The 26,845-nt window shown below is 38.6% G+C and overlaps 2 long non-coding RNA genes across 2 annotated transcripts; both read left to right on the forward strand.

Moving 5' to 3' along the window:
• The first annotated feature begins 7,439 nt into the window (after window positions 1-7,439).
• On the forward strand, window positions 7,440-14,502 carry LOC127531503 (uncharacterized). The gene is made up of 7 exons (XR_007938593.1): window positions 7,440-7,566; window positions 7,661-7,759; window positions 9,350-9,489; window positions 10,134-11,226; window positions 11,417-11,543; window positions 12,436-13,523; window positions 13,684-14,502. It is a non-coding gene; the product is annotated as an uncharacterized LOC127531503 (long non-coding RNA).
• Window positions 14,503-16,238: 1,736 nt separating this feature from the next.
• Window positions 16,239-19,795, forward strand: LOC127531504 (uncharacterized). Its single transcript, XR_007938594.1, has 2 exons — window positions 16,239-19,447; window positions 19,526-19,795. It is a non-coding gene; the product is annotated as an uncharacterized LOC127531504 (long non-coding RNA).
• The last annotated feature ends 7,050 nt before the right edge of the window (window positions 19,796-26,845 follow it).

Here is a 26,845-nt window from a genome sequence, read left to right on the forward strand (position 1 = left end):
ACTAAACTATGAGGGTTTTGTCATTTTTTGGACGACACACTGAACTATGACGTTTTTTGTCACATTTTGGACGACATACTTAACTATGACGTTTTTGTGATTCTTTGGATGCCATACTAAACAATGATGTTTTTTGTCATTTTTTGGACCACATACTGAACTTTGATGGTTTTTGTCACATTTTGGACGACATACTAAACTACTACGTCATGAAGGAAATACTGAACTTTAAAGTTTCAAGACCGTGAGGTGGAATCAAACCACTGCCTCTGACAGTGCCTTTATTATACGTCAACCTCTCAACCAGTTGAGCTATAGAGGTACCTCGTTGTCACTTGATGGATGACATCCTAAGCGATGTGAATGTGATAATATTTTGGATGGCATACAAAACTATGACGTTTTTTGTCATATTTTGGACCACATACTAAACTATGACTTTTTTTTGGATGCCATACTAAACTCTGATGTTTTTTGTCATATTTTGGACCACATACTAAACTATGACTTTTTTTGTCATGTTTTGGACGACGACATACTAACCTACGACGTTTTTTTTGTCATATTTTGGACCACGTACTGAACAATGGCATTTTTTGGTCGACATACTTAACTATGACGTTTGGTTGTTGCTAGAGGTACGGACCCGTACCCGTAGCCTGTGGACTACAGATACGGCACTTGCCATTTGCCAATCAGATACGTGAGATCTGGTCACGTGACTCCCGTTAGACGCTAGCTGTACGGACCCATAGCATCGGTACGACAGGTACGGACCCTAAACCTAACACTAACCTTAGCTTACCTTTCAACAGTTTGCAGTGGTTAGCAGCTTCTTGACTCGCGTCCGGGCCCGTATCTGTCTGGCAAATGGAAAGTGCCGTACCCGTAGACACTACCATGATGTTTTTGTGACATTCTCAATGAAGATATTTGTTGCCACATTTTGAATGACATACTGAAATAGGACATGTTTTATCTCATTTTGGATGACGTACTAAACTACTCCATCATGAAGGAAATACTGAATTTTTAAGTTTCAGCTCAGGACCCTGAGGTGGAATTGAACCGCTGCCTCTGACAGCATCTTGGTTATGCGTCAACCTCTCAACCAGTTGAGCTATAGAGGTACCTCGCTGTCACTTGACGGATGACATCCTAAGCGATGTGAATGTGATAATATTTTGGACGACATATGAAACCATGACGTTTTTGTCATATTTTGGACGACATACTAACCTATGACGTTTTTTGTCAAATTTTGGATGACATACTAAACTATGACATTTTTTGTTATTTTTTTCGACGACATACTAAACTATGACGTTTTTTGTCATATTTTGGATGACATACTAAATTGTGATGTTTTTTTGTCATATTTTGGACCACACACTAAACGAAGACGTTTTTTGTGACATTTTGGACAACATATTAAACTATGACGTTTTTTGTCATATTTTGTAAGACATAGTAAACTGACTTTTTTGTGACATTTTGGACGACATACTTAACTATGACGTTTTTGTCATTTTTTGGACGTCATACTAAACTATGATGTTTTTTGTCATATTTGGACGACATACTAAACTACAACATTTTTTGGACGACATACTTAACTATGACGTTTTTGTGATTTTTTGGACGCCATACTAAACTATGATGTTTTTTGTCATATTTTGGATCACATACAAAACTATGACATTTTTTGTCATATTTTGGACCACATACTAAACTATGACGTTTTTTGTCATATTTTGGACGCCATACTAAACTATGACTTTTTTTTGGATGCCATACTCAACTATGATGTTTTTTGTCATATTTTGGACGACATACTTGACTATGACGTTTTTGTCGTTTTTTGGACGACATACTAAATTACTACATCATGAAGGAAATACTGAACTTTAAAGTTTCAGCTCAGGACCCTGAGGTAGAATGGAACCTCTGCCTCTGACAGCGTCTTGATTATGCACCAACCTCTCAACCAGTTGAGCTATAGAGGTACCTCGTTGTCACTTGATGGATGACATCCTAAGCGATGTGAATGTGATAATATTTTGGATGGCATACAAAACTATGACGTTTTTTGTCATATTTTGGACCACATACTAAACTATGACTTTTTTTTGGATGCCATACTAAACTCTGATGTTTTTTGTCATATTTTGGACCACATACTAAACTATGACTTTTTTTGTCATGTTTTGGACGACGACATACTAACCTACGACGTTTTTTTTGTCATATTTTGGACCACGTACTGAACAATGGCATTTTTTGGTCGACATACTTAACTATGACGTTTGGTTGTTGCTAGAGGTACGGACCCGTACCCGTAGCCTGTGGACTACAGATACGGCACTTGCCATTTGCCAATCAGATACGTGAGATCTGGTCACGTGACTCCCGTTAGACGCTAGCTGTACGGACCCATAGCATCGGTACGACAGGTACGGACCCTAAACCTAACACTAACCTTAGCTTACCTTTCAACAGTTTGCAGTGGTTAGCAGCTTCTTGACTCGCGTCCGGGCCCGTATCTGTCTGGCAAATGGAAAGTGCCGTACCCGTAGACACTACCATGATGTTTTTGTGACATTCTCAATGAAGATATTTGTTGCCACATTTTGAATGACATACTGAAATAGGACATGTTTTATCTCATTTTGGATGACGTACTAAACTACTCCATCATGAAGGAAATACTGAATTTTTAAGTTTCAGCTCAGGACCCTGAGGTGGAATTGAACCGCTGCCTCTGACAGCATCTTGGTTATGCGTCAACCTCTCAACCAGTTGAGCTATAGAGGTACCTCGCTGTCACTTGACGGATGACATCCTAAGCGATGTGAATGTGATAATATTTTGGACGACATATGAAACCATGACGTTTTTGTCATATTTTGGACGACATACTAACCTATGACGTTTTTTGTCAAATTTTGGATGACATACTAAACTATGACATTTTTTGTTATTTTTTTCGACGACATACTAAACTATGACGTTTTTTGTCATATTTTGGATGACATACTAAATTGTGATGTTTTTTTGTCATATTTTGGACCACACACTAAACGAAGACGTTTTTTGTGACATTTTGGACAACATATTAAACTATGACGTTTTTTGTCATATTTTGTAAGACATAGTAAACTGACTTTTTTGTGACATTTTGGACGACATACTAAACTATGACGTTTTTTGTCATATTTTGGACGACATACTTAACTATGACGTTTTTTGTCATATTTTGGACGACATACTTAACTATGACGTTTTTTGTCATATTTTGGACGACATACTGCACTATGACGTTTTTGTGACATTTTGGACGACGTACTCAATGAAGACATTTGTTGCCACATTTTGAATGTCACACTGAAATAAGACATTTTTTATCTCATTTTGGATGACAAACTAAACTACTACGTCATGAAGGAAATACTGAATTTTAAAGTTTCAGCTCAGGACCCTGAGGTGGAATCAAACCACTGCCTCTGACCACAGCTTGATTATGCGTCAACCTCTCAACCAGCTGACCTATAGAGGTACCTTGCTGTCACTTGATGGATGACATCTTAAGCTATGATGATGTGATCATATTTTGGACGACATACTGAACTAAGGGTTTTTTTTGTTTTTTTTAACATTTTGGACGACATGCTTACCGAAGACATTTGTTGTCATATTTTGTTCGATATAGTAAACTGACGTTTTTTGTCATATTTTGAACGACATAATCAACTAAGACGTTTTTGTGACAAAAAAAAAGTCAGACATTTTTGGTGACATTTTGGACGACATAATAAGTATCACAATTTTTGACAACATACTAAACTATGACATTTTTTGCCACATTTTGGACTACATCCTAAAATAAGACGTTTTTTGTCTCATTTTATGACATACTAAACTATGACATTTTTGTGACATACTAAACTATTACGTTATGAAGGAAATACTAACCTTTAAAGTTTCAATAAAGGACCCTGAGTTCAAGGACCCGCTCACTGTTGCTGAGGAATTAATACTTCCTTCTGCTATTGACATGGTTTCAACAATGATTGATAAATCAGCAGCAAACATATTAAAGGCAATTCCTCTGTCAAACAATACTATCGGGAGGTGCATTTATGACATTTCAAAAGAAAGGAGGTGCAGCTTAAGATGAGAGAATCGTTTTGCCCTGCAGGTGGGTGAAGCGACTGATTCTAACAGCTCTTTATTGATAACATACGTCAGATTGATTGATGCCGATGATTTGAAAGAGGATTTGCTCTTCTGCAAACGTGTAACTAACAGAGCCACTGCCAAGGAATTATTCAAAATCATTGACACTTATTTGAAAGAAGCTGATCTGAAATGGGAGGACTGTGTGGGGATCTGCACTGATCGGGCTCAGGCTATGTCTGGGAAACGAGGAGGGCTGCAAGCGCGTCTCCCCCAATGTGCAGTGGGCACACTGATACATCGAGAGGCGCTGCCATCTAAACAGCTGAATCCCGAGCTGAACGACATAATGACAGACATCACTGCCATAGTGAACTGCATCAAAACAAGACCTGTCAAAGCCCGGATTTTTGCAGCTCTCTGCGAGGAGATGGGATCCGACCATACAGCTGTTTTGTTTCACAGTGAGTCCCGATGGTTGTCACGTGGGAAGGTTCTTTCCAGGGTGTTTGAATTGCGCGATGAAATCTGAATCTTTTTGGAGGAGGAAGGTAATGAACTTGCTCACAAGATTAGCAACAACAACTTCCTCATGAAACTTGCAAACCTCAGTGACATGTTTCAGAAACTCAACGAACTAAGTCTCCAGACGCAGGGCACAGCTGGCAGATAAAATCACATCGTTTACAAGAAAACTGGAGATGTGGGAGAAACGAGTGAAAGAGGGGAATATAGACTCATTTGACAGCCAAAAATCATTCATTGAGGACAACAAGCTGCAGAACACATTCATGCCATGCATGATAAGCCACATCTCTGCCCTACAGAAACAGTTTGAGGTATTTCCCAGTGGAGGATCCTACTTAGTATGACTGGATTCGTGACCCCTTCAGTTCAACACCAGCAACTGATTTCAGTGCTGGAGAAGAGGAACAGTTCATTGATGTCACCTCTGAGACTGCACTTTAAGTCAAAGACATTGGCTGCATTTTGGACTAGAGTAGAAAAGGACTACTCAGTGCTGGGCAGGAGAGCCATGGCCACACTTCTTCCTTTTGCCACATCTTACCTGTGTGAGATAGGTTTCTCTGCAGTTAGTTGCCTCAATCAAGACAAAATACAGATCAAAGCTGGACATTGAAAATGAGCTAAGAGTGGCGGTCTCACAACTGCAGCCTCGATTTGAGAAAATCTCCAGCACAAAGCAAGCCCACATCAGTCACTGAAAGGATTGTGGGACTTGAAGTGTGTCTAGAAATGTTGTTTTTGCAGAGAATATTTGCAAGTTTTTGTTTATTACCAGAGAATTGTTAACTTGCCATTTTTGTGCAGAGTAAATTGTGAGTCTTGAAAGGAATCAGTACTGATGGTAAAAATATGAGATTCAGGTTCCAAAGTCACTGCTTCCATTCCAGTGACTTATTCATTTATTTTTTTAGGAAGATGTCACACTTTTGCAGTTTTCTCTGTTAAGTTCAAATAAAAAATGAGATATGTTTGCTGCTGAGTCACTTAATGCTTCAGCTCTTAAAAATGATGTATTCCATATAAGAGTTTTCAGTAAGATGCCACAAACTAAACTTCATATAAATTCTACAGTAGTTTGCACGCAAAAGATGTGTCTGAGAGTGTGTTGACGTGGCTACATACGGGGGGGGGGGGGGGGGGGGGGGGGGGTAGAAAATATTTTTTTCTTCCAAAGAGGGGCCCTGCAGAAAAGTTTTGGTAACCACTGTACTACAGTATCACATTTTTTTGTCATATTTTGGACCACATACTAAACTATGAAATTTTAGTCAGATTTTGGATGACATACTAAACTATCACGTCATTGTGACATTTTGGACGACATACTAAAATGTGACATTTCTCATATTTTGGACGACATACTCAACGAAGGCATTTCTTGTCATATTTTGGATGGCATATGAAACTATGCCGTTTTTGTAACATTTTGGATGACATACTAAAGTATCACAATTGTTGTCATGTTTTGGACGACGTACTAAATTGACATTTTTTTGTCATATTTTCGACAACATACTAAACTATGATATTTTAGTCACATTTTGGACAACATACTAAACTTTGACATTTTAATGATATCTTGGAGGACATACTAAATGATGACGTTTTTGTCACATTTTGGACGACGTACTAAAGGATGACATTTGTCGTATTTTGGACGACATACTAAACTATGACGTTTTGTCACATTTTGAATGATATACTAAACTATGATATTTTAGTCACTTTTTGGACCACATACTAAACTATGACATTTTTTGGTCATATTTTGTACGACATACTACACTATGACGTTTTTGTGACATTTCGGACCACATACTAAATAAAAAAATTTTTTGTTTCATTTTGGATGACATAATTTACTATGACGTTATGAACGAAACACTAAACCTTGAAGTTTTAGCCCTGAGCTGGAATCTAACGAGTGTCTGTGATAAAGTCCTGCTTATGAGTCACTCTCAACCAGTCGAGCTATCGAGGCACCAAATTGTCATTTGATGGATGACATAATAAACTACGACGTTGTCATCACATTTTGTACGACATACTAAAATATGACGTTTTTGTTTTATTTTGGACGACATATTAAAGTATGATATTTTAGTCACATTTTGGACATTTGCTTAGTCTATTTATTGCTTTTGTTTTTATTGTGTAGTCTGCTTTTACTCCTTATTGTTTTTATCCCAGTTAATGTTTTTATTATATTTATTTTTAATCTTGTTGTTTATGCTTATATACAGCACCTTGGTCAACTGTGGTTGTTTTAAAGGTGCTTTAGAAATAAATTTGATTTGACATACTACACTTTGACGTTTTTGTCACATTTTTGACGCCATACTAAACTATGACATTTTTCCACATTTAAGACAACATACTAAGCCATAATGTTTTGTGATATTTTGGACGACATACTAAACTATGACAGAAAATCCTCAGCACCGTCCTGCTCATCTGACTCACTTTATCACTGCCTGCTCCACTCAGAGGCACACAAATGTGCCATCCTTCAGAGAAGTTTCTACTGGTAAACAGTAACTGAAAATAAACATCATTGTCTAAAGGTTTCTGTGCAGCTCAAGTGGATGTCACAGATCAGAATCATCTTAAAACTGCATTTATGCACATGACAACCTGCGCAGGTTGAGTTGAAAAAAAAAACGTGACACGTGACTTTGGGGCTCGTGTCCGTCAATTGATACCCCGGAAGTCAATATGTTTTGTATAAAACAAGTGGATCAGCGGTTCTTCCCACACTCACCGAAGTGATGCCAGTCCAGGACAGGTACCTCAGGAACGTCTGTGTAAAAGTTGAATTTACAAGGACGCCAGCTGGAAACGAGTCTTCGGAGTCTGTTAAAGGTGAGTGAAAATTAACTTATTTGTGGTGTGTTGAATTGTTTGCATTTTGGCTTTTAAAACGCTGTGTTTTAAACCGTTTTCTTGTCTCCTACAGGCCTCAGACGCACAAACGGACCTTGCACAACTCTGCTGTCTACGGATGGTTTTAAAACCTCGTCGGACAGCATGAGGAGCTTAAAGTGACAGAAAGCAGGTCAGTAAAAGTATACAAGCTGGTTAAAAGTTTGATTGTGACCAGGTGTGAGGGTGGATGAGTGCGGTCTGCGCAGGTGTGTTTGATTAGCGTGTTCACTCATGTAATTGAACGCCTATTCAACACACCTGAGCAGGCCTCGCTCTCACCCAGTGTGCTTCGAGTTTCTTTAAACGTTTCTAATGCTTTCATTGGTTTAACATATTGAACTGCAGTCTAGTATTGAGTTTATCTGTCAAACTTTAATAATCATTTAACTGGATTCGGTTTAAACAGATGTAGCGCACTTGGATTTAAATCATTTCGGGCCTTCATTTAACAACGCTAACACAATTCGTGTAGGTCGCAACAGGGGCGGGCTAGACCATTTTCAGGGGTGCACCCCTTAATTTTTTTTAAGCACCCCTAGAATTATTGGGTGTTACTTATTTATGTTTATAATAAATGCTGAAATAATTATTAACAGTGTTATTTATTTTACCGTTTCAAACCAAATGTAAAATCTGGCAAAGTTTTCCCTAATTTGACCCCCCCCCCCCCCCCCCCCCTTTTGGATAATGAAAATCAATGGGTCATCTAAGAGAATGACTGAGCTCTGTTATGAATGCAGAAGAGCTGGGTGAGCCATCACTTAACATTGGTCAGATGTGCGTGCCCCCCCCCCCCCCCCCCCCCCCCAAACCAGGTGCTAAGCACCCCTAGAACTGAAAGTCTAAAACTGCCCCTGGTACACTATCTGTTTTTACACTGTTTGTTTGTGCCATCGATTTATGGCATTTTTTTTTTTTTTTTTTACACAGGTCAATTTGAAAATATTGCTGCTTGCCTGTTTCAGGGTTTATTTTACTACGTGTTTTCTCTCTGTGTCTATCGATTCGTGACCATATTGGAAGTGTTTCACAGAGGGGGTTGTTCATTTTATAATTTAGATGCTAATTTATAAAACCTCTTATTGCTAAAAGCTTTATTTTTTGGCTGCACCATTTGACGCTGAATTTGAATTTGTTTGAATTTCTTAAAGAACTAAGAAAGCATTTGGAAATACAATTCAGTAGCACTAAAAATGTATGAGACTTGCTGAAATGTTATATTTCCATATTAAATTGTCAAAATTCAAAATTGCTTTTCTTGTAACTAAACATGTTACACACATCAAGCAAGTACAAAAGAGCAACTAAGTGCATTTTCAGAGCAGCAGAATTGAATTTGCAATTGAGATTCAAATAAAATTGAGTTTAATGAAGCCACACAACTCAAGAATGCTTGTCTAATTGTATATCAGCTTAAAGTTTAAACCTGCATGCAAATCCTGACAGTTAAATCCACATCTGTAAAATAAGGCCCTAGTACACATTTCATTCTGTGAAAGTCTGTTTTTTGTCTAAAATGTTTTGGAGTCTTGAAGTATATTAATACTGTCAACATGGCTCACAACTGAGAAAATATCCCATGTTGAACCACCGTCTCTTTGCACTACAGCTGGTACATTTAGTCTGCTTTCTACAGCATCTTGAACGTGAATTCTAGAAAGGTGTTAAAGAATTAAAGGTGCATCTAACTGGACTGCTTCTTTTCTCATTGACCAAACAGGTGCAGACGCAAAATGGCACCAACAGAGGGAAAGTCATCTTCTGCATTAAACAGAAGCACCAGCTGTGAAGAGAGTTGGTGCGGCTCAGAATGTTTGGAGGACATTGATGGAAACGTCAAACTTAAACTTTTTTCAACAGGTCAGTAAATTTGTCCACAAGACAAAACTAGAAAAGCACTCAGAGTGCAGGCCTCCGCCAAGGATAGAGAGGAAAACAGGAAACCCATGCAGTAAAGGATCATGAACTGGAATCGAACCTGCATCTCTGACACAGTTCTGTTTACGAATCACCTTCTTAACCAGTTGAGCTATCTGGACATAATTTACTTTGCTTTTATACACAAGACAAAATTGTAGGTTGCAGCAAAACAAGTTACAACCAGCTGATGACAATCAAACATCAAAATGTAGTTATTTCAGCTTGGCTCCAAACATGAATGCAACCCATTTTTAACTGGCTGTAACAAAGTAGGTATAAACTCAATGTAGGTTATTTTAGTGTCTAACTGGAGATGAGGACAGACAAGACTGTTGTAGGGACATGATGGAGAGTGGCATTGAAACTGTCCATAAATGAACTGAATTAATCCAGTTGAAGTGTTTTGCATCAACAAACCAACAGCTGTTCTGCATTGTGGAGTTTTTACAAATTGTTGCTACAGTATCTGACAGAGGTCTCATCCAAATGCATGTGATTTTTAACTGTATTTTTGCCTACTCGAAGTCTAAACCTCTTACCTGTTTGCACCAATTCACCACTGTTTCTTTCTTTTGGTTTTTCAGGTAGAATCTACGAACTGTGAGGACTGTTTATGTATATTTTTGGCCACTGTGCCTTCTATCCTTTGTTTCCTTTCCATTCCTCTTAAGGTTTGGATGTGATCAGTGTGCTGTTGTAACTTTTTGTTTTCAGGTTGATCGTCTCCCCGTAGTTGAGTTTAGTGCGAACACTTGCGTCGTCGATGATCGCTCTACAGTAAGTGCCGTATTTCCTTACTTATTTAAAAGGGTTGTCTCTCCTCGGCCGCCGTGCCGAGCTGTTCTGTCTTTCCAACATGGCCGCCGTGCCGTGTGACTCGCATTACGGCCGCAAAGCCGCTTCTTCAGGCTGTTCTGTCCATTCCACGCCATGCGTCGTCCAGCATGGCCGCCGATGCGTAGTTTGAAGCCATGCTGGAGAAGACATTTCATTTCATTTCATTTTGATCTCCACAAAGTAAGTGGCATCTGTCTTTAAATGTTGGTTCTGGTGTTGGCTTTTATCTTGAGCTCTCATTCTCTATTTCCAACATGGCCGGCTGCCAAACAGAGCTGTGAAGACCGTCGCATTTGTTTATAGTGTTGGTAGTATCGTGTTGTACAAATCCCCTCGTGTGTCTGCTGTAGTGATCTGTCATCTCCTGTCTGTCCCAGCACCTACCTGTTGGTCCAGCTCCTGTCCCTGTTTATATCTACACCTGTCTGTCCAGCATCACCACACCATCTCACTGGTGGCCACACCCCTCTGGCTGCTACACCATTTTAACCTCACTTTAATTTACCTGATCTGGCCATGATTTGATCATTCAGTCAGACCATAGTTCAGTTTCGTCTCTATTGATTTGACAAACAAATTCTGGCGCCCAAACAAAAAAATTGGACAATAAAAAGCAAAGCGTCTTTTCCGACATATCTTAAACGCATGCCTATACATGAGATGAATTGATTTGACAAATCAAACAAGTTACAATTCCAAATTTGTCCTCATCCTATAAAATCCAATCTGAATGTAATATACCATGGATGAGGCTATATTGTCCAACCTCCTGATGTCTCCGACTGATGGTGATCATCCGGTCAACTTGGGACCAGCAGCATATTTCCAGATCAACAGATGGTAAGTATAATTTCTCATACTGAGGAAATCTTCTTTGGTACTCTAGAAAATACATCTTCTGTCACTCGAGTGATTTTGATTGTTAAATTTAGTCTGCTTTCTACAGCATCGTGAGCAGTGGTTTTAGGAAGGTGCTATAGAAATAAAGGTGAATCTAACTGGACTGTTTCTCTTCTCGGTCACCAAACAGGTGCAGAGGAAAAGTCATCTTCTGCATTAAACTGTTGATTGAAGCACCAGCTGTGAAGAAAGTTGGTGCGGCTCAGGATGTTTGGAGGACGTCGATGGGAACACCAAGCTTAAACATTTTTCAACAGGTCAGTAAATTTGTCCACAAGACAAAACTAGAAAAGCACTCAGAGTGCAGGCCTCCGCCAAGGATAGAGAGGAAAACAGGAAACCCATGCAGTAAAGGATCATGAACTGGAATCGAACCTGCATCTCTGACACAGTTCTGTTTACGAATCACCTTCTTAACCAGTTGAGCTATCTGGACACCTTGCTCCAATTTGTTGGACGACATACTAACCTATGTTTTTGTCATATTTTGGATCACATGCTAAAACATACTGAAAAATTCAAAGTGATCCAGGATCCTTTCCGGATTGCCACCAAAATTAAATCCGCTCTTCCTCTTACCAAAGTCTACATCCCCTCAAAATTTCATCTGAATCTGCCCTGGTGTTTTTGAGTTATCTTGCTAACAGTCAGACGGACACACAAACGCCGGGTGTCACATAACCTCCTTGGCGGAGGTAATTAGTAGGTTGCAGAACAAACCCAAGTTACAACCACCTGATGATTAAATGTCAAAATTTAGTTGTTTCAGCTTGACTCCAAATGTATAGAACATGGATGCAACCCATTTTTAACTGGTTGAAACAAAGCAGGTACAAACTGCATGTCGGGTTTATTTCACTGTAAGTTCAGTGTCTAACTGGAGATGAGGACAGACAAAAGACTGCTGTAGGGACATGATGGAGAGTGGGATTGAAACTGTCCATAAATGAACTGAATTAATCCAGTTGAAGTGTTTTGCATCAACAGCTGTGTTGCATTTTAGAGTTTTTCCAAATTGTTGCTGCAGTGTCTGACTGAGGTCTCATTCATATGCATGTGATTTTTACTGTATTTTTCCACATATTCAAAATGCCTAAACCTCACCTGTTTGCATCAATTCACCACTGTTTCTTTCTTTTGGTTTTTCAGGTAGAATCTACGAACTGTGAGGACAATTTTTTGTATTATTGGCCACTGTGCCTTCTATCCTTTGTTTCCTTTCCATTCCTCTTCGGTTTGGATGTGATCAGTGTGCTGTTGTAACTTTTTGTTTTCAGGTTGATCGTCTCCCCGTAGTTGAGTTTAGTGCGAACACTTGCGTCGTCGATGATCGCTCTACAGTAAGTGCCGTATTTCCTTACGTATTTAAAAGGGTTGTCTCTCCTCGGCCGCCATGCCGAGCTGTTCTGTCTTTCCAACATGGCCGCCGTGCCGTGTGACTCGCATTACGGCCGCAAGGCCGCTTCTTCAGGCTGTTCTGTCCATTCCACGCCATGCGTCGTCCAGCATGGCCGCCGATGTGTAGTTTGAAGCCATGCTGGAGAAGACATTTCATTTCATTTCATTTTGATCTCCACAAAGTAAGTGGCATCTGTCTTTAAATGTTGGTTCTGGTGTTGGCTTTTATCTTGAGCTCTCATTCTCTATTTCCAACATGGCCGGCTGCCAAACAGAGCTGTGAAGACCGTCGCATTTGTTTAGTGTTAGTAGTATCATGTTGTACAAATCCCCTCGTGTGTCTGCTGTAGTGATCTGTCATCTCCTGTCTGTCCCAGCACCTACCTGTTGGTCCAGCTCCTGTCCCTGTTTATATCTGCACCTGTCTGTCCAGCATCACCACACCATCTCACTGGTGGCCACACCCCTCTGGCTGCTACACCATTTTAACCTCACAGTAATTTACCTGATCTGGCCATGATTTGATCATTCAATCAGACCATAGTTCAATTTCCTCTCTATTGACTTGACAAATAAATTCTGGCGCCCAAACAAAAAATTGGACAATAAAAAGCAAAGCGTCTTTTTCGACATATCTTAAACGCATGCCTATACATGAGATGAATTAATTTGACAACTCAAACAAGTTACAACTCCAAATTTGTCCTCATCCTATAAAATCCAATCTGAATGTAATATACCATGGATGAGGCTATATTGTCCAACCTCCTGATGTCTCCGACTGATGGTGATCATCCGGTCAACTTGGGACCAGCAGCATATTTCCAAATCAACAGATGGTAAGTATAATTTCTCATACTTTTTTGGGTCGTCTTAAATAGATCTTGTCACTTATCTATTTATTTTATAGATTTTTTTAATGGGATTAAACGAATAAGACAAATATTTATAAAAAATCAGAATGTGTTCCTACAAATACAATCTGAATTGAATATACAGTGGATGAGGCTGCAGTGTCCGACCACCCTGATGTCTCCGACTCATGGTCATCACCTGGTCAACTGAGGAGCAGCAGCTTATTTTCACATCAGACGATAAGTATAATTTTTTTTTTTCGTTCGGTTGCTGGGTCTCTGCTGTGTGTCTATATCTGTCTAATCAATCTGTCCTTCAGCCACTGATGTTACATGTAAAAACACAAGGAGTCCTCTGTCTATCCCAGCATCCAAAGCCCTTTTTCAGAACTTTGCCACTTCATTAGTCTTAAGTGGACACTTTATTGCTTGTACAGATGCTTTTGTTGTTCAGACAAGATCAAGACTCTAATTCTCTTAATTCATACATGAAGCTACACATTCTGATGATGCCAGATTAACAAAGAAGTGCATGTCTGAAAAAGGGCTGATTACTCAGCTCTCGGTCAGATTGAATTAATATTGGTGCACTAAGCTTGTGTCTGTGCATTTTTCCTTCCAGGTAGCGCTCTAAACAGTTTTCTTTATCTTAGAATTAAATAGAATATCCTATTAATCACCCAAGGAGAAATTTGTGAAGTGACAGTAAGAGAAAACAATAAATAAATTAAAGAGGTGAGGTATACACACTGTAAATAAGAAAACAAATTTAAGAATATTTACAATTGAATTGCTTTTTGGACTGTTCAGTATTGCAGAAGTAGCTGTAGTTCAGTGTAATTACAGTGCAGGATAGTGTGTGTGTGTATAGCAATGCAAAACTAAAATAGTATTTAAACTAATCCACCTAAAATATGGAGCTAGCATTACAAACCTTTTGAGAAAAGTGAGTTTAGAAACACTTGAAGTGGAGGGTCTTCTCTGTTTAATCACAGGGGACTCAACATTTTTAAACTAATATTTTGAATAATTCACTTTTTTCAAATGGTAATCTGTTCTAGTGTTTGACTAAGATTGGTTTCTTTGTAATATTTACCATGATGTCAAATGTATAGTGTGATGCCTTTCGTAAAATTTTTCTGTTGCTTGTGTTTTTTTTTTTTTTATCTTGACTACTTGTTTGCTTTTAGTGTTTGTTTTGGTATTTATTGTAATGTTTGTATAATGATCCCTTTGTCTAGGTTTTTTGAAACTAGTCTTCTTTTTCTGACATTTTATATTTTATTTGGTTTGTGTGAGTCGGTTCCAGAATTAGTTTTGTTAGTCACTTGTAAAGCAATTTAAACTTTCTTTGATTTGCTTAACCCTCCTGTTGTCTTCATTTACAGGCACTGAAAATTATTGCTTCCTTGTCTGAAAAAATATAAAAATTCTGCAAAATTCCCCAAATTTCTGAAAATGTGCAAAACCTTCAGGAATAAAATTCCAATGAAGTTTCACTTTTATATTTTTTATATTAAAAAAAAAATCCCTCAAATTTGGCAAAACCTTGATACTTATTTTTTTTTTAAAAAAAGAAGTAAAAATCATCCAAAATCCTAAAAATATATAAAGAGATTCCTTATAGATCAGTAAAATTTCTATTTTCTTTAATATCATTCACAAAAATCCATCAAAATTCACTAGATTTCTTTTTTCACCAAAAAAGTCTTCCAAAATTTCCCCAAAAAATGTTAAATGTGCAAGTTTTCACTTAAAATTTTTTATTTTTCTCCATTTTCAAATTTTACAACAGGTCAGTTTTGACCTGCAGGACGACACGAGGGTTAAAAAGTGCTTTTTGAAGTTTGCGTGATAATTGATGTTTATTTAAATGGTTGTTTTTAAATGTATTTATTCCATTTGTTAACTTGTAGAACATTTAGTCAAGTGACAATTTTTCTTACAGCACATTTAAAATGGACATTGAACATAAATGTCTTCCTGTAGAAAAATAACTAACATTCATTTTTTTTTTTTAAGTTTAAATATTAGGACTTTACAGAACTTTGACAAAATGAAATATTAAGGTTAAGATCAAACATGGGCTTTAAACAGGCGATTGGCCAAAACAAAATATCAATTTGCCTGATTCCGGATGAGCTGCTGTCAACATCTTCAAAACTTTAATGTTAATTGCACTTTGCACACATATTGTGGTTAATTTCTGGCTGCTGTCGCTCTGCCAGGTTTAATTCCGACAGTTAGTTCTAGTTTAGGATTTTTTTCGGGAGGCCTCCCTGCAGGCGCTTGTAACCAAACGCCTTTGAAGCGTAGCATCAGACGAAATTCACCAACATGGTTAGTACAAGTTTGTTTGTTTTTTAAATCAGGGGAGGGGGGGAAGCTGGTTGGGTTGTTAGAGGGACTAAACCTGAAAGAGTGACAAGTTAAACCTCAGTGATGCTGAAATTTGGGTTTGTTTTCCATTTTATGGTGACAAGAACAGCAACTGCAGCTGGGAACCTCAGACAAATTGAATAACATAGTCCGCTCTTTATTTTCATAACGCTAAATTGCAAACATTTTTTGCATTTTTTTAAGTTGACTTATTTTAATTGGCTACATAATATTGTAGGTTCTTTCTGTGCTGTTTTGAATGTGCTCTATAAATGTTGAGTAACGTGCAACTGAGTGAATTTTTTTTTTTTTTTTTTTTTTTTTTTAAATAAATGAACCTGATTTGATTTTTGCTAGCAGTTCCTGTGAGAATTCCTGACTTGTATTTGCTAGCAAGTGGAAAAACTTTGACAGTGGAAGTGCTTGGAAATACTTTGTAATTTATGTTCACATTGCTGGTTTATTAAAGTCTTTTTTTTTTTTTTAACTGGGGAAACAGGCATGTAGAAGTTGACAGCTGTGTATCTATTACACTAACTCTAGTTTGTGGCATCTTTTCAATACTTGTGTTTTTTTTCTTGGCTGAGTTTCACAGTATTAATAGATTGTATAGCTTTTTTATTTTAAACTGGGGATGGGGGGGACAGGCATGTAGATGTTGACAGCTGTGTTTATTACACTAACTCTAGTTTGTGGCATCTTCTTAAATACTTGTTTTTTTTCTTGGTTAAGTTTCACAGTATTAACAGATTGTACGGCTTGATTTTTTTTTTTTTTTACTTCAAATTTACCAGTGTTTTTTTTATTCTGTCCTTTTTTTTTTTCCAGTTTCATGTCTGTATTTTAATATCATATATATATAGATGTGGCTGCAAATAGTTGTTAGTTTCTGCATTGACTGATGATTCTAAAATGTCACTCAGCGGTTTCTCAATGTCGTCTTTAGGATACAACTAACAGATTTTCAGTTTACTATAACAGACGTGAAAACAAAATATACTCATGAGAAGCTGCAATCAGAATTTCTTTTCAAAAAATATTAAAATATTTGACGACTAATCCTTTTCGTGCTACTGTCAATATTAATTAGGTCATTTAACTATTTATAATTTCTATCTTGAGTTGCTAATTAGTTGAGCTAAATGAGTCCAATTTGACAAATTTGTCTTGATTCTAAAAGTTGTTAGCAGTGACCAAATTTGAGCTAAAATTAGGATTCGTTCATAAATGTTCTCCATTTGTCCTTTAAATAGGAACTTTTTGGAATGAAGTTTGGTTTGAAGGTTCACTCTAGACCTGCAACTATTTAAAGCGATTAAGTAACTTTTAAATAATCAGCTATTTAAGCTCTAAAATGTCAGGAAATCTTAAAAAAAAGACAACTCCATGCATTGTAAAGCAGTTCTTAATTCCATCTTCAGAGCTTATTTTAAGACCTCACATGAACCTCCGGTCAGTTATGTGGAAGGCCAAGCATGTCGGAATAGGTTGTAAAAATAAACTATCCTGGAGTATTTTACTTTATAAATAAACGGTGCTTCGCAAACGGCTTTCGTTGGGCGAGGTCATCTCTGAACTGCAGAGAACGAGGTCAAGAGTCGACTCGTATCATAAGATGGCAAGGCTTTTCTCCTTCCCCTTCTCCTCTGTGTTCAATGATGGCTGAGCTCTAAGAAAACAGATCAAAACGCAAAAGGATCACGCTGTGGTTTGCAGAACCAGACAAGGATCCATCTGGTTTTGTGAATCGGCAGATCATGTGATTGGGACATCAAGCAGCCAATTCTGACATGTTTTGGGGATAATTGTAAGGAAAAACATAATAGACTTTGCTGCATAGGAGAAATATAAAAGCTAGTTAATCTAAAAATCCTGAGTATTCAGTTGAACTGCAGGCATTGTTTACAGAGCAGATAAGAGGCTGAGGAAAATAAAAACCAGATCAATAAAATTAATGCAGCCGGGCTCAGACTGAACAGTGGCATATCTATGAAATTGTGTGCAGAGAAGAGCTAAAAGGCAGACTTTTTAGAAGTTGTAAAAATTTAGTTTAACATTTGACAAACAACCCCATAGAGATTAAGATAAAGGCAAGGCAAATTTATTTATATAGCACTTTTCAACGACACGATTCAAAGTGCTTTACAAAGACATTAAAACAAAAGATGACAATTATTAAAAGAAAAACAAAAGAAAACCTTTATGAAATTGTTTTAAAAAAATGGTCAGAACAGTAAAAAGATCAAAAACAGAAGTCAGAAAACAAGGGCTGTTTAAAATAACTGTCATAAAATAAGAGTTAAAATAACTGCTAAAAGTAACTGTCATAAAATAAGATTTAAAATAATTTAATCAAAAGCAACTGAGAACGGGTACGTCTTCAGAATGGATTTAAATGTGTTCAGAGTTTCAGCTGATCTACAGTTTTCTGGGAGTTTGTTTCATATATATGGGGCATAGAAGCTGAATGCAGCTTCTCCGTATTTGGTTTTACTCTAGGAACTTACGAGAAGACCTGATCCAGATGACCTGAGTGGTCTGGGTGGTTCATACTGAGTCAGGAGGTCTCTGATGTATTTTGGTCCTAAACTATTTAAAGCTTTGTAGACCAGCAGCAGGACTTTAAAATCTACCCTCTGTGTGACAGGAAGCCAGTGTAAAGACTTTAAAACTGGAGTGTTATGATCTATTTTCTTGGTTTTAGTGAGGACTCGAGCAGCAGAGTTTTGAATCTGCTGCAGTTGTTTGGCATGTAGTGACTAAAACATGGAGATTCAAAATTGCAAAATGATAGGAAAATAGCAAACAAAAGCAGTATAAACTGTAAATGGTTAGATAACTTGGTATGTACAGCCACCATGTTCTTTGTTCTTGGTAACTTGTGGATACTTTGAAAATGTTGGTTATACCAGTGTTGCTGTTTTTTCTGATGTCTTTCTGTGTTATTGCACAAAAGAAATGTCTAAGTTCTCTGCACTTCTGATCATTGAGATTCTGGCAATGTTTAAATCAGGAAGTAAATTGTGTTCAGGCATCTTTGTTTTTCTTATATGCTTGTCTGTGCGAAGAACTTGTGTATCTTCAAATCAAATATTCAGCCTTGCTGGCCTGCTGCAGGTTATTGGACTCTTGATTAAAATCACATGAAACTTGAACTAACTGGGACAATTAACAAGCTCTACTTGCACAATGCTCGCACTGGACTTTTAGTGACTGTTGCATCATCTCTGCCAATTGATGGACTTTCTGGCCGACATTTGGATCTCGTGTGAACTTTTTGCATTTTAATGACATGGAATTTTGCTTTAGCAGGGGATGTCCCTAGGTTTAATGTCCTAAAAGTGGGACAGACTCCTTTCACAGGCTGGATGACAAGAGGACCCACGTCTGGTTGGAGAGCTGTAGGACGGAGATGAGGCCATTGTTGGAGGAGTTGACCTGATGGATGAGGATGGAGGCTGCCACTCAGAAGATGCTGAGGAAGACGAAGGCCTGACGACGACGCCTCTGTGACCCACTGATGTCTACAGGTTAGTTTCTCACCCTTTCACACTATATGATCTTTAATTTCTGCTTGTTTCATATCTTTTTTTGTTTGTTTGGTTCAGATGTCTATTCTTGGAAAGAAGACCTACCTGATCTCAGAGTGCATCCCTTTGATCTACTAGTGCAACTCTTTACAGGCAGGCCTCCCTGCTTGCACGGTCAAACCTCTGGAGATGATCCTGAACGCAGCAGCACGTTTGGTTTTCAACCAAAATGGCCCATTACCCTGCTGTTCAGATCACTTCCCTGGCTTCCGGTTGCTGCCCTAAAATTCTAAGCTGACGTTTGCATTCAAAATTACAATAAAATGGCTCCCGCCTACTTGAAGTCTATCATTTGTTTTGACTATTTTGATTTAATTGCGACTTTATTTTCTCACATGTCCAAAAGGAAAAACAATCATACATTCATTCAGTTTTACTCCTGCTCGCTAAGCTTGCCCAACAAGACGCCTGCTAGAATCACCACAACAGGGCCAGTCGATAGCTAGACTTCTCTCTCTGTGGTTCCCTGGTGGTGTAACAAGTTGCCATCTGCAGAATCCTCTATCTTTAAGAAAAGCCTAAAAACCCAGCTGTTCACTAAACACTTTTGCACTTGAAAAACTGCATGAAGAAAAAAATCCTATTGCCTGCAGGCACCACTGTTCTATTATCACACTTGAACTTGTTTTATGGCACTTATCCAGGGTGTTTTGTCCCGACTAGATCCTTGCTTGTGTTGGATCTACTCAGATGTGTCACTTTGGATAAAAGCTAAATGAAACTGTAGAATCTCTGATCACTCAATGTCACAAGTAGCTTAAGACTTTTCTGGCACATGCTAAGAAAATGTAAACATTTGTCATGATTGGGGAGATTAGCTACAGAGACGAAAAGTATTTTTAGTGCCAGGCTGTAAACGTGTATTTCTGCTGTAAAATTTGACAATTTAACATGGAGGTCGATGACTGTTGACTGACTTTAGGAGCCTCAAGTGGCCTTTAGTTTTTCTTTTTTAGCACTTTGGTATTGGTTTTACCTTTCATCCCTAGTGGTTGTCACTTAAGTTAGAACAATCATCAAAGTAATTGAGATCCATCATGAGGAATCGGTACAAACAATAGAATGAGGGTGGAAATGCGGTGGCCAGAGTTTCTTTTTCATCTTCCTTCCAAACCCTCTGTATCATCTGGTGTACTATATTGACTAATTATGAATTTCTCTAAATTTAAACATTGGTTAAGTTGATTGTAGACATTTCAATGAAAAAAATATTACATTAATTACAATTATTAGAGCCTAACTAAAGCAAGACCAGCATGCTATCAACTATGTAGGATTTCTTCATTGTTGGTCCAACTGGTAAGTCTACTTTACCACAGTTTAAGATGTAGGAACCAGTTTCAAAGCATTTCTGGGAGTTTTGATGGTAAATCTATGGTAAACTACATGTGTACTGTGCAGTAATGGCAGTTTGACAAGCGTAGCAACAACTTACTGAGAGGTTCATTGCCAAACAAATTATGCGTAATGTCCTAAATCTAAGTAACTACAGGAATTGAAGCTTTACTACTGAATCAGAGTGAAGAAATCTTCTAGAGGAGCTGTTTTCTCTCTATTGTACTTTTATTTACATAAGTCTTTCAGCAAAATGCCTTTAGACTCAACCAATCGTGAGCATTTTGCCTGATTTGCATCATACATCGTCCATGTAATGTGTAACACCTGCCATGGGTGATGCTTCGGTTCAATACTGTACTTTTGGATTTAGCTGCGAGCAGAATGAAGAACTAGATTGAAAATAACATACAGTGGCATTTGATTAATTACCTTTATACTGACTTGGCCTCTGTAACTAGGAAGAGCAGTTCTGCAAGCTGTCATGTTGAGGTGTGCCTGAGGCTGTTGTAATGCATAAAAACATTAAACTTTTTTAACCTGTCTAAAAGAAGAGCCAACATTGCAAGGAACTGATTAAACTGTAGGTCTGCGTGCACTAAAATAAGCTGGAAATGGTTTCACCTACCTGGCTGCAAGCATATTACACTTACAGAATTTAATTTCTCTCACTAGAGATCTATAAATCAAAACAACAAAGGATGCAGTGTGAAGTTGTGTGGGTTTATGGGAGTTGTCTACACCACCATTGGTGATAATCTGTATGATGGAAGTATAGACTGTGTATAAATGTAGCCTCTGAGTCTGCAAAAATGAAGCCAACACCCAAGTAACTTAAAAGCGCATTATTTCTAAGAGCCAGCAGGGGGCGAAACCTTTGGTTGCAAAAGAAATCTGATTGCATAGACGTCTGTAAGAAAATAACACGACTTCTCCCTTGATTTATTGTCTCTGTAAACATTTTCTGAGTGAGTTAATACTCTCTGTTGTTGGTTTAATTACATAAATTGACCATCCATACAGCTTCTGTAGCTAACCTTATGTGTTGAATTTAATAGTGAGGTAGCTCAGTGCTGGTATTTGTTGTAGGAACATTGACTGTATAGAAAGATAAATGTCACCTATAGGTTCCCTGAACAACGGTTTTGAAGCTCAGCCCAGTCATCATTAACTTGATGGATCATGACTGTACTCATCTGTGTGGCCATGGCCTTAATTATGTATAACTTCAAGCCTTTTTACAATTTAAACAAATGAGTTGCGTAGAAATTCATCTCCAGTATATTTACCATGATTGGACAGATTAGCTATAGAGACAGTGTTTTTAGTGCCAGGCTGTAAACATGTTTATTTCTACTGTAAAGTTGAACATTTTATCATGGAGGTCAATGAGGATCAACTCGCTTTAGGAGCCTCAAGTGGCCATTTGTTGTTGTTTTTTTTTTTTTGGCACTTTCGGTATTTGTTTTAACTCTTTTTACGAGAAACTAACACAAACAAGAGAATGGGGGTGTGTACAAAAATATCACAGTAATTGCTAACAGTACAGTCAGGAGTAGCACAGTATTACCCAGCATAATTTCCAAAGCCAGCTGCATTCATGCTATGTTATTGTATGGAGCTACAGGTAACTAAAGTAAGACCAGGACACAATCAACACATCCACTGTGTAGGATTTCTTCCTTATAGGTGCAATTAATAGGCCTACCACTATTTAAAAGGAACTGTTGGAACTACAATTTCAAAACATTTCTAGGAGTTCTGATGGTAAATCTATGGTAAACTACATATGTACTGTGCAGTAAGGCAGCTTGAGAAGCGTAGCAACAGCTAACTGACAGGTTCACTGGCAAACAAGTTATACATAATGACACATTATGTTTTATGTTCAAATCTAACTACAGGAATTGTAACTTTGCTATTGAATAGGAGTGAAGAAATCTGTCAGAGGAGCTGTTTCCTCTCCACTGTGCAGTTATTTACATAAATCTTTCAGCAAGATGCCTTTACTAAGTCGATCATGAGCATTCTGCCTGAGTTGTATCTTACATCATCCATGTAATGTCCAAATCCTGCCATGGATGATGCTTCGGTGCAATACTGTACATCAAGATGTGTATGAATTTAGCTGAGCAGGATGAAAACTGGATCCATCTGTCATCTATCATCCTGCATGTCCTACGCATTTCCAGAGCAGAACGGTTTCCTTCCAACAAAAACACATGTTCAAGATGTTAACTGTGGAAAAACCCAGCAGAGTGGGCACAAGCACATCTGAAACAAATGCAAACTGTTGCGCATCTCAATCCATCCACCCCCCACCTGTGTTTTAGCGGCTGTTCTGCTGCTACACAAAGATGTAAGAAAGGTCATGAGCCTCCAAAACATGTGGAAGCTCAGAGAGAGGCCAGGTGGGTTTGCTGATGGGATGCCAGCAGAGGAATGTATTTGTCAGCGTTGAACTTGTCTGGTGGGAATCACCCCTGGAATGTGTCGGCGTTCACAGCTGAAGGTGTCGGGATCAGTTGGCCGATGTGGGGCAAGTCTGAAAGAATGCCGGCATCATTTATCCTGCGGCATAAATCTAATATGGGAGTTTTCAAGATAAAGACGTTAATTGGTCAGTGTCAATTCAGACAGAACTCAGGAAGTATGTTTCTCCAATGTCTAGAATTGTGTACAAAGTAAACATAATTTTAAGAAATTAAGTTTTTCAAACCTGGTAGTTTTTGTATTTACACCATCAAAAATCTTAAAACCTAAAAAAAAGCAATAAATACTACCAATACTTTTAAAAGTATTTCAAAGAACATAGTTTTAGATCCCAAAAAACAAGAAGAAAGCTAAGATGCTGGTGCAAGTATGATTACAATAGCTCTGCTGATGGTATTGCTTTAAAATAAGAACTGTAGTTTATTCGTTCATTTTTCATTAATTTAGCAGTTAGAAGTAACAGCCAATTCAAAAAATTAAATCAAAATTAAAGCTGCAAGCAGCGTCGCTCCGGTCTTCACATTCTTGCTGGTCAGCGAATCCAAATATGTCCAACAGGTGGCGCTGCGCCTGAGTGCATTTTGGCCTTTGGATATCATGAAGGCCAGACCCTGATCACACGTGTGACGTTTGAGACAGATTGGAGCATGTTCAGGGCAGTTGGAGAGCACTTCCTGCCCATCCACCAGGTGACGCTATCACTGTGATTGTATTTTGACCTGTGGATGTAATGAGCCGGACTCTGATCACACTTGTGAAGTCTGAGACAGATTGGAGCATGTTCAGGCTAAATATACAACATTTCCTGTTTCATAGCATAATGTTGAAATTCCAGGTCTGGCGTTTCCACACCCTCAGACTTCTGCGGAGCATTTTGGTAGGTTTGATCGCCCATGCTTGGTGTACATCCTGTCCAAATTTGAGCTCTGTTTGAGTTTGTAACTCTTGAAAATGCGCAAAAAATTGATCGAAAATTGTCCAAAATATGACACATTATTCAAAACGGCCGACTTCCTGTTGGGTTTTGGGTATGGTTGTCAATTACATTTTTGTGCATCTTGCTGAGTTACAAATGCCTACCAAAATTCATAACTGTAGATGACACATACTGGCTGCAATTCCTCTAAAATATAAAATTTTTGGCCGGTCCTAATGTGTGTGCAAAGTTTCACACATTTTCGGGTATTTTTAGGTTGTCAAATTTGACTTTCAAAAAAACAGGAAATTACTTCACAATCAGGTTTCAGTAAGGACCAAAAATAAAATCCCCACATGTGCAAGTGAGCATGTGTGTCTCCCTGTCAGATGGGTGTTGATGGATCATGAAGGGGCCTGTGCAGGAGGAGCACTAGGCCCTCAGTGTAGCAGCCTCTTCTGTAAATACACACCTCAGGGCCCCGGGGGTCGTGACCTCAGTGTGTTCAGGGACCAGCTGCTGTGCGAGGCCTGTCTACTCACAAGAGAGCAGCGAGGTCGGTGTATGAGAACCAACCACTTGCTTCGGACGTCAGCGAAAGATTTACTGTCGTCCTTTTATGTCCCACCAGCAGCTCTGACAAGTGTTCGGCTTCCTTGTCAAGAGGCATTTGAAAACAACTTAACGGTTTCTTCTTTCTCACAGCTGTTTGGAGAAACTGTGCACAGGGAGTTTTTCTGTCCCAAAGTTCAGTCTAAGCAAACCAGCTCATGTTTTTCAAAGATTACCAAAACCAGGTGGTCTGTTCCCACTGGCCTCAGAGGTTTCTCACAACTATACTCTGCAAAGCCTCTTAAAAGAGAGTGTGGCTGCAGCTCTGTTGGGTGTGTTTATACTCTGGATTCTGCAGTATCATTGCCCATACTCTCTACCATCTACCCGATGACGTCATGGACCCCTGCAGCTGAGATCTTGTCTTTTTATTCCATCTCTCAGGAGGGTTTCATCCAAACAAACTCTCCTCATGCATTTTGGGTGAAATGCTTCTGTGTCCCTTTCAGACAGGCTGCAACATGCTGTCAAAGCGATGCCAGTCAGGATGATGACAGTGGAAGATTAGCGTCTCACCTGAGGAGAAAACAAGAAGTGAGAAAGTTTGAGCAGAAGTGTGTTCCATGTACGCTACTGTTCAAAAGTTTGGGGTCACTTAGAAATGTCCTCATGTTGAAGAATGCAGTTGAGACTAGTAGGTACATCAGTGCTGAAGGAGCTAAAAGCTGCATCTTAGTACAGCATCAGTCCCTTTATGAAATTTGTAAAAAATGAAATGCAATCATCCATCCATTATCTATACATCGCATTGTAGAGGGGCTGAGTGAAGACAGGATTCCTCCTAGACCTGAACCTATGGATCCTAGGCTGAGATTTGAACCCAACACCTTTTAGCTGTGAGGCAACCAGGCTTGCCAGTGCACCAACACAGCCAAAAATACAATTAGAAATGCACAATAATTATTATATAACACATACACTACTGTTCAACAGTTTGGGGTCAATTAGAAATGTCCTTATTTGTTAAATAAAAGCATTTTTTTTCAGTGAAGATAACATTAAATTAATCAGAAATCCACTCTAGACATCGTTAATGTGGTAAATGACTATTGTAGCTGGAAATTTTTAATGGAATATCTCCATAGGGGTACAGAGGAACATTTCCAGCAACCATCACTCCTGTGTTCTAATGCTACATTGTGTTAGCTAATGGTGTTGAAAGGCTAACTGATGATTAGTAAACCCTTGTGCACATTAACACGTGAATAAAAGTGAGTTTTCATGGAAAACCTGAAATTGTCTGGGTGACCCCAAACTTTTGAGCGGTAGTGTACATGTGCACTGCTGCAGTCAGACTAAAATTGTGCCAGTTTATCTCTTCATCAGCCTCTCTGGGACTGTGACGGCAGCCAGCCAGCCAGGAGAAACCCACCAAACAGCCTCCTGTGACTTCGCATTACACCCTAATAGCTTGCTAGTCGCACCAGCCAGCGCCCTGACCTCTGATGATCAGTCAACATGGTACATGCTGAGCTTTTAAACACAGCATCTGCATTCCTTCCATCCTCAGGCCTCTTCTCACAGCAGCCCGGGGGCGAACACGACACTGCAGACAAACCGCTGCTGTCGGTCCCAATTGAGAATAATGTTGGTAATATCAGCAGTGTGTTCCACAGGCATTTTGGCTCAGTGCTGGAATTTTCTGAGTCAGAGTGAGCAGAAAAAAACACTCAATTAGGTCAGCAGAGCCCTGATGCATTCTGACACTCTGGCCAAAGTGCAAAGTAACTGTTACTACTTACAAGGAAACCACATTACCTGACAGGATTATGATTCCAAAGAGAATTACAGGTGTTTTTTATGCAAATCCTGAACTGAACCCTTAAGGTGCACAAGTAAATACGTGTTTGGATGAGCGTCTCATGTGAACCACTTTCAAAAACTTGTGAACTGATGTGTTTAAAAATTTCCTTGGAAACCAGGAAGTCATTGTTGGCATAAGAGCGCCCTCTGTTGGAACAGTCAAGGAAGATCAAGCAGTG

Source organism: Acanthochromis polyacanthus, chromosome 21 (genome assembly GCF_021347895.1).
Source record: "Acanthochromis polyacanthus isolate Apoly-LR-REF ecotype Palm Island chromosome 21, KAUST_Apoly_ChrSc, whole genome shotgun sequence".
In the NCBI taxonomy this organism is placed as follows: domain Eukaryota; kingdom Metazoa; phylum Chordata; class Actinopteri; family Pomacentridae; genus Acanthochromis; species Acanthochromis polyacanthus.